Below are 9,904 nucleotides of genomic sequence, written 5' to 3'. Positions count from 1 at the left end.
CTTCAGAATGTGGAATTTTGTGTTGAAGTTGCTTCACGAAGCAATGTGACCTTCATGCTTTTCCTGTTGGCAAGCCTCCCTTCTGCCTTCTCGAGCATTTGGAAAAACTGAAGGGGCTTCTTCACATATGCCAGCTTTCAAGAATGCTGGAGAATATGATGGGACAATGCTTTTCCCCTCACCCAAGGCCTGTGAAAAGGCAAATGATGGGGAAAGCATCCATGGGAAGGTTTCAGGGAAACCTGGGGTCCTTTAGCAAAATCAATCACATGGTCTTGATGAAAAGAATGGTGTTGCCTCTGTAGTGTAAAACACTTTATCAAGATGAACTTTTCATAGGTTATTCTTAACTGTGACCTTACAAAATTTTGCATTATTCAGAAGGAAATGAGACAAGGATGCCGGTTATCCCTATTTTTATTTATATTAGCACTAGAAGTTCTGAATAAGGATAGAAGAAAACAGGAAGGCAGTGGTGGGATTCAAAATATTTTACTACCGGTTCTATGGGTGTGGCTTGGTGGGCATGGTGTGGCTTGGTGGGCGTGGCTTGGTGGGCGTGACACGGGAAGGATACTGCAAAATCTCCATTCCCACCCCACTCCAGGGGAAGGATACTATAAAATCTCCATTCCCTCCCCAGTAACCTGATTTCCAGTTCCCTTCTCCTGTGCAGAGCAACAAAAGAAGACCCAGCTGATCAGCTGGGACTCGAGAGGCAGAGAATAGATGGGGGTGGGGCCAGTCAGAGCTGGTAATTGCCGGTTCTCTGAACTACTCAAAATTTCCGCTACCAGTTCTCCAGAACTGGACAGAACCTGCTGAAGACCACCTCTGCAGGAAGGGATAAGGATTTTAAACATTAAAAAGGAGGTATATAAATTAAGTGCATTTACCGACAATGTCATATTAATACTGGAGGATCCATTGAAAGGGGTAGAATTACTAATGAAAAAACTCAAATAATTTGGTGCCATAGCTGGATTTAAGATTAAGAAATAAAAGACAAAGTTTTTAATAAAAAATAAAGGGCAAAATGACCAACTGGAATTGATAAATAAAACAGGCTTTAAGGTTGAGAAAAGGGTAACATATTTAGGAATTATCCTGAATAATATGGAGTGTATGTTTTACCATATTACAGAAAGGAAATGAGGGTTGTACAAAAATGGTTAAAGTATGCAGATTTATTGGATTACTCCACAGATTATATTAAATTAAAATCCAGAGAACATCTGGCATTAGGTTTCAATTGTCAATGTTTTTTTTAATTTGCAATTGACAGAAAGATTTAAAGCTAATAAGAAACTGTACAATTTTGAACATGATAAACTATATTTGAAATGGAACTGGATACTAGGTACTGAGATTTTGATGCTCTCTTTGGGAGTAAGGGCCCTCATGGCCTTGTTGGACTCAGGGTGCACTCGATGCCTAATTACTCTTCAAACAGTGGAGAAACTAGCATTGAGGATGAGGACTTTAAGGCAGCCCATGGGGTTCTCCCAGTTACATGGTTTACTTGTAGGAGGACCACCAGCAACTTGCCTAATGAAGCCAGTGAGCCTCAGGGCTGGGACTCGTGTAGAGATTATTAACTTTATTGTGGCTCCTGGAATGACCAAGACCATGGTCCTAAGACTAGCCTGGTTGAAGAAATGGAACTCCTCAGTAAAGTGGCGAATGAAGAAGAAAGCGGCTAGCCAGCAGGAGCCAGCAAAAATGTTGACTGCCAGGCATGGCACTTAAGAAAGTGAAAGTGGAGTCAGCAAATACACTGAAAGGAAGCAAGGAGTTAAAGTTGCTCATTTCCTTTGACTACCACAACCTAGCAGAGGCTTTCAGTGAAAGGGAATTGGATGTGCTCCCACCCGATCACCCCACAGACTGTGCTATTGAAATCTTGCCAGGGGCTAAATTACCCAATTACCCATGTATTTTATGATGCCAAGGGAGATGGAGGAACTTCAGAGGTTTATAGACAAGAACTTAGCCAAGAGATTTATCTAGTCAGCGAAGTCAAGGATGGCTGCCCCTGTACTTTTCAAAGGGAAGAAAGATTACAGGAATTTAAATGGCATCTGCATGGAGAATATGTATCTTCTTTCCTTCATAAGGGACATGCTGGGCTACCTAGCCAAGGAGAAGATCTTTACTAAGCTGGACTTGAGGGAAGCCAATTATGAAGTGAGGATTAAAAAGGGGGATGAGCAATCCTGGAATGGGAGGCCGCTTGAACTAGGAAGCAGTTACAGAGCTTCCTTGGATTTGCAAACTTTTCACAGTAGTTCATCCCCACATTTGCCCAGATAGCCCTGCCCATCACCAACTTTCTCAAGAGAGAAGGGGGAGGGAAGACTAAACTGAGTCAGCCACTAAATTGGTCCATTGAAAGCTAAATGGCCTTTGAAAAGCTCTTTGCTGCTGAAACAGTCTTGAAGCACCCAAACCCAATGAGCCTTTCATGATCCAGGTGGAGGCCAATCATGTGGCAGTAGGGGCGGTTTTACTCCAGAGGAACGAAAAGGGAAAGTTGCAACCATGTTTCTACTCATCTCACAAGCTGTCTGATACTGAGAGGAGGTGGGCCATCTGGGAGAAAGCGGCTTATGCAGTCCGATAGGCTTTTCTCACCTGAAGGCAGTTCTTAGAGGGCAGTAATATTCCATTCACAGTGTGATCAAACCACAAGAACCTGGAGGCATTAAAGGCCCTGAGGAAACTATCCTCTAAGCAGGTCTGATGGGCTCAGTATTTTAACCACTTCAACTTCACCCTTCGCTACTTGCCAGGTGAGAAGAATTTCTTAGGGGATGCCCTCTCTCACATGCCCCAGGCCAGAAGTACTTGAGAGGAGGTAGTTAACTCTATTATCCCATCCAGGCAGGAAGGGTATTTGAATAATTTCTTGCATGCACAACTCTTTTCAAATGACCCTTTTATATCAAGAGGGGATTTAGATCTGGACTTTAACTTGGCCTTCTCCATTTCTTTCTTTTTTCAGCCATTCTTTCATCGATGTACTGAATGTTTATGGTCATTGTCATTTCTGTATGTTGAAAAAGTAAAAAAAAAAAACATCAATAGGGTGTACTTTTTTACATGATAGTACGTTTTGAAGGCAAGATACTTCAATATACAATACTGTATGCCATTTTTCACTATCAGTAGAGCTTCATAGCTCTTCTGAGTTCAAACAATATTGTGATCCTAAGATTCAACACTATATGCTCTGGTGGCAGCTAATAGTCACCTGGACTATCAGTATCGCCAAATCTGCAGAACTGAGTGTTTGAACGCTCCCTCGTCACACCATTTTATAAATGCCTCCTTTGCACTCACAGACATTACCTTAAACACATGTCTGCTGAGACAATAACCTGAGGCATAAGATAGACTTGGGGTTGTGTTCTATGCTTAAACAGGACTGGGATCCAAACAGCTTCTGACTGTGTCTGAGGCCTCAGGTCTGCACAGCGATAGATCTTCCTTTTCTCTTTCAACAGAAGACTTGAGTGCCATGTGATGACTTCCATTTTTTTCTGAAGCAGTTTACAATGCAATATAATGAGAGGGAAGGAGCTGTAATTAAAGGCACAGAGGGAGCTAATACAAATGAACAGATGACTTCGGTGAAGATAGAAATGAAAAAAAAATGATTTTCTACAAGTAGTGGGTGGGGTGTCACACTACCATCTTCTCATCATTTCATAGAGAAAGAGATACAAAAAAGATCTTAGGTTTTGGGAAGGCAGACTCCTGACATAAGGAAAACTTCCTAGGGGAAGAAAGGTGAGCTCTCTTTTGCTGAAGTCATTCAAGAAGCTGGATAGAAATTAATTAAGGATTCTCTAATTTGGATTTCTGCACCAAACAGTGAATTATAAGCAATGTTCTAAACTAGGTTTTTTTTTCTAATTATTTGTGGGTGATGATACAAAACTTCAAATTTATCACATAAGGTTATAACATAGGTGTTTGGTGTTTAATTTCACAATTAACAGAAGAAAACAGAAGATACATCCTAAGCAAAGAGCATGATGCAATATACATCTTTTGTGACCAAAATTCTATTAATCATAATTTGGAAATAAGCCCACAATGGTTAGACAGGTGTATGGATGTATGTGCATATATAATATTAGCTGTAGGTATATATTGCAGACTTAACAAAAGTAATTTAGAGGAAATAATACAAAAATCATTAGATCTAATCTAGTTTTTCCATTATTTTATCAGCAGCCAAACTGGGATAGCATTTCTTACCAAACTTTTGTGAGCAGGAGAGCTGCTCATTAGGGCTGTAAAAATATTATCGGCTACTAGATGACAGCAAAGAGAGATGCCGTCTAGTGATCATCTGGAGTTTTGTAGCCCAGATCTAGTAGTCTTATCCTCACACTTAAGGAGTAATGGTGAAGTTTTTGGTGTGCTGGGTGGATTTTAATACAATGTTTTGTACTGTATTGTAAAATTGGTTTCCTCCCCTCTTATTTTATTTACCTTATTTAGGAGATTTCTGCTCTGTTTTTCCTTGCAGAAAAAGATGATGATCTATTGGTAAATGGTAATGAATCAAAAAAATTCAAAAGCCAACCATCATTAAACAGAATTAAATTATTTCCAATATAAAATGCTTGTTTAAAAAGAAATACTGGTGAAATGCAAGACGATAATGATCTCTCTCTTGCTGCAGAGTTTTTGACATCACTCTGCTATGGAGAAGAGGTCTTCCAACAGGTACATGTCATACAACAATCTCTCTTTCTCTCTAAATCCATAGAGAGCAAAACAACCAATTTGCCCCTTCCTCTATGTCGCCCTGCAACTGACAGAACAGACACACATTTCTGGTGTGTGTGTGTGTGTGTGTGTGTCTATACACACACACACACACACACACACACATATGTTTCTGCCAACCTAACAGTTCAAAGGCATGTAATGGGAAGGTAACAGCGTTCGGTGCGCCTTCAGCGTTTAGTCATGCTGGCCACATGACCACAGAGACGTCTTCGTCCAGCGCTGGCTCTTCGGCTTTGTAATAGAGATGAGCACTGCCCCCTAGAGCCGGAAACAACTAGCACGTATGTGCGAAGGGAACCTTTACCTATATATGTATATGGAGATTCTCAATCATCCAGTTCTGGTTGTCCTGAAGGCAGAAAAAGCACCTTTGGGATATCTTATATATATTTAACTATAGGTGCACCATATTTCTTAAAGAGTAGTTCACCTTCCAAACCATTCACCAAAGAAATATGAGATCCATTATTGACATGAGAAATTTCATAAAATGAACTCTTTCATTTGATAAGTTTATTTTTATTGGTAAAATATTAAATAGTATACAGAATTAAAAACTGCACATACACATTTGAGAAATAGGTCTTGGACAAATTTTATGCTTGTTCCTGAGATTCCCTACATTTAATTCCAGTAGCTGTGCACAGTACAAACATCCATAATATAATTATTTTCACAAAGTATTACAAAGTTTCTGTAGCTCTGTCTTATATATAAGATGTGTGTGTGTGTGTGTGTGTGTGTACATACACACATACATATACACACACACACACACACACTCTCAAAACACTCTCTCATGCATTTGCATCACTCATATCCATGTACCTTGCACACATACATATGATACTCATTTGTATGTAAGAAAGGGGGAAAAGTCTAGTTCCAGCAAATAACTAATGAGCAGTTGAAGACTTTGATAGCAAACCAGGAATTATTTGCTTTTGAATTTTCCCATTCAGCTTTAAGTATAACACACCATTTCAAATGCCCCTAGAATTAGTTTCAGGTTATAAACTTCTGCAGTTGTGTATAAAAGCATAAGCCAGATCAATACCTTTCATCTATAAACACATCACTTCCATTCTTGAGAGTAAGATCATCTAGTTTGCCCATTTTCTACTTTGAATAAGAAATCCTTTTGGCTAAATCAATAGCAGACACTCCTTTCCCAGCAAGAGTGAGCAGAAAAGATTTCTCCCAACAATATGACAACAGGGGAGTACTTGCCCCATCTACCCAACAAGGCAGACAACATGGAATGTTCCAGAGTTTACCACAGAGACTATTCCAAGAGATTCTGATATAGATCTGATCCAAAGCTCTTTCAAATCTGGTAGGAGTCACTCTAATATATTTTTTGACCTGGTCTCTAACATTTGGGTTCTAAATCATAGTCTCATTAGCTGAAAGTTAGGATGAGTGACCATAGATAGGAAAGGATGTACTTTATTATAATCATTACTAAATTATGTCTATTACATCAAATTCCATCATAATACAGCCAGACTGGAAATCTATAGAGTACCATTTTCTATTATTTGTAAACATTGGCTTGTTCATATTTTCCCCACCCCGCCTGCCGAGTCACTTCAAACATCTTTAAATAAAGCAAAGAATATTTGGGATGAAAATAAATAGAAATAATATGACTACTTTGTAAAGCGTGATTTATACCCAATCTCAAAATTTAAGTTGGAGGAAAAAAGGTATTAGAGTTTGAAACTGATCAGCAAATGGCAAAAGTGGGGAAGATACTGAGAGATCGAAAACCGCCATACTCCTTGAAGGAGTATAATGGACACATTATGTCACTTAATCATGCTTTCTGCTCTATATAAGACAGAAATTTGGAAAGCCTAAGAATTGATGGCAAGTTGACACGTGTTCCTTAAAAGGAATCCAATTCCACACCATGACCTAAATATCAGAGAGATTGTTCTCATACAGCATAGCAGCACCCACCCCCTAGCAAGGTACCCACAAATTCTTTACCAAAAACAAGTGCTTCTGGGAAACAAAACACCAGGGGTCCATGGATTCCTTTTCCAGACCTCTCATTTGCAATAGATTCTGGAGAAGGAAGAAGCAGCAGGGGTCTGTTCCAATTGATTCCAAGGATTCTGTTTCTCAGTCTCTCGATACAGAGGGGGGGAAAAATCTCAAGCATGCCTACTCATAAGTAAGTATTTGCTCCCTATTTACTTGGTAAATTGTTTGTGGTTCTGTCTTAAATCCCACTGGGTGTGCCAGAAAACTGAAGGGAATGAACTGGAAGAAGAGATGGTGACCACAAATGTTGGCTTAGCTGATGAGCTAGGCAATACTTGTGGACCTTCCTCCAGAAACAGTGTAACTCAATGCAAATCTTGATGAAGTGCTTCACTTCTTTAAATAAAAATATTTATTAAACTCTTGTTTTCTTTTGGCAAGTGCTTAAAATCTAAGGTTATTTCCCCCTATCTTGCACATACACATTCCCCAACCCCCAACCAGCAACCACTCAAAAGTGGCCTCGGTGTTCAGTAACAGCTTTCCCTACCAAATATTCACAAGGATTTTTATTCTGTATCTAAATACATATTTACAACATAGCAGTCTTCACCTATTTGAGTAATAGGTATTAAAATATTCTAGATATATAAATAAAGCATGACATATAAAATAAGCCCTACCATAATAGATAAGGCAAGAAGAATTAAAAATAAGCTTTCCTGGTGAAAAAATTGCCTCCATGCAGACAAAAATCCCAGAGACATAAATGCCTAAAGTGAGAATTTGGAGTCTGACCCAAGGGTCTTCAATGCCAAGGACATTTCCAGTGAGGATCAGCCCATTTGTGTTAAGTGCTTTACCCAATGAAATATTATATATATATATAATGAAACCGAAACAAAAGAGAAAACGAAAATGCTTAGCTTTAGCAAGCAAACCACTAAGACCGCACCGATCAAAGGCACGTTATGGATAATAGCATTAAGAAGAAAGGGATCATTTATACCTATCAGTTACATCCCCACAGCTAAACTGCTACATTTAAATTTGGGGCAGCTTTTGCTACTTGTCTGTCAGCACAATCAAACAGGTAGTCCAGGGCAAGAGCAGCTTCGAACCATTTGTTCCATCTCTCTGAGCTGTTATTCTAGATAAAGCAAAAACAACAGCTAAAGCAGGGTGTCTGAGAGAATGAAACCCCAGTGTTTCTGAAAGGCAGCTTTCCTTTTCCTGCAATGGGCTGCTGCCTTGGTCATGCTTCCAGCTACAGTGAGTCAGTGATGAACAGAGCTGTACCCCATAAAAATTTACATGAGTACCATCAGGGCATGCCCAGGATTCGCTGCAATGGGCCAGCAGTAAAAGTAACAAAGTGGATGGGGTTCCCTGAAGATTCGACTGTTAAAAAACAATGTAATAAAACACTGAACTTTTTCTGGGCAGCAGTTTGCTTCAAAATGTAATATCATTATTCAAACAATGTTCAATGCACTATAAAACTTTCAGAGAGATTATTGCACATAAATGGAACAATCGATCTTTTCTCTCTTAAACTAAACAATCTGGATAGTGGCTCCAAACTTGTTAAAAGCATGTTCTAATATTAAGATGCAAAAATACAACATTTTGGGTACAGAAATTTTTGCCTAGGAATAGAATAACCCCAAAACTTTTCAAGCATAGTCTTCCACTGGAAAAAAAAAAATGACACATTTTTACAGTTTAAATTTTGCTAAACAATTATGCATTAAACATTTCCAATCTGTCAAAAAGTCGTACATCTTAAGAAAAAAAAAGTACAACCAGAAAATAACATCAACATAAAGAAAGGCAACTTAGTATTACAGCTCCACAGCTCTGTCATCTCTAATGATCCTAAATTTAAAAGTGTTGGAAAGATTATTTAGCTATATTTACCAGATTGTTTTTTTAATATAAAACTACACTCAAGTACAAAAATATGTAAACACACTGTACAACCAATGAACAGATAACAAATTAAATTTAGAAACAAGATCAAGTTGCAGGCAACATGAGCTATGATAGAGTAAAACTGAAAATAAGAAAAATGGGCAGGAAAAGACCAAAACAAAGCAAAATAAAATTCCTACAAGTAACATAAAAAGTAAATATGATCAAGATTTGAGAGTGCTTGATAACAGGACAAATCTCTGATCACAGTTTCAAATTTTAATTATTACAAAATAACTAAACCTATTCTCTGTTAAACATGCGTATCTACTGATACAGTATAAAGTTGAAACAAATCTGAAAATCAAAGAACAGGATCCAGTGTTTGAATCTCATGGGAGAATTAAAAGATTATCTTCCAGTGAAATTTAATAGGAATTTAAACAATTGTAAATTTTGAGTGGGACATGTCCCTATTTTTTTTAACCTCAAATATCTGAATTTGGCGGACAAGAATCCAGAATAAAAACTTTGGTTTGAAAGATTTTTCAGAGCTCCGCAGCCAAGCATTTCCCACAGAAGCCCACACAAATCCGTATCTCGCAGCCTCATGCAATTCCCTTCTGGAGTTCCAGCTCCTGATATAGAAATGGAACCTGTTCTGGAAGCCTGGGGGAGCGGGTAGGAAAGGAAACCCTCCAAAGCCCTCTGCAGGGGCTTCAGGCCCAAATCCTTCCAGAATGTCTTGAGAAATTAAGGGTGTAGATATTGAAAAATATCTTGAAAAATACAGTATATTGAAAAATACAAGATATTTTCCAATATCTTGAAAAATACAGCAGAGCTTTTGGCACCAAAATTTCACTTCCACTTTTTTGTTTGATACTATCAATTATAAATTGGTGGACTTATAAATCAAAACTTTATATAAATATATCACCATATAAAGCAAATAATCAGCACCCTTGCAGACTACTCATATGGATTCCTGTCTGTTTATATTTTTTGTAATAGTCCTCAAGGGTCGTATCTCAATCTAAGCAACAATTTCTTCTCAGAGTATTTTGGGTCAACAGCAACTTTTTAAGAGGTGGCTTTGAAATCGTTCCACAGAAAAAACTGCAGAGTTTGATAAAAGCCATCTTTAATCAATTAAAGATCAGTAACCACAAACTCCCTCAAAAAATAGGGT

The sequence above is a fragment of the Notechis scutatus genome, chromosome 1 (genome assembly GCF_049901735.1).
Source record: "Notechis scutatus isolate UNSWTSFEM ecotype Mainland chromosome 1, rNotScu1.2, whole genome shotgun sequence".
NCBI classification, from domain to species: domain Eukaryota; kingdom Metazoa; phylum Chordata; class Lepidosauria; order Squamata; family Elapidae; genus Notechis; species Notechis scutatus.
This window is presented reverse-complemented; position numbering follows the sequence as displayed.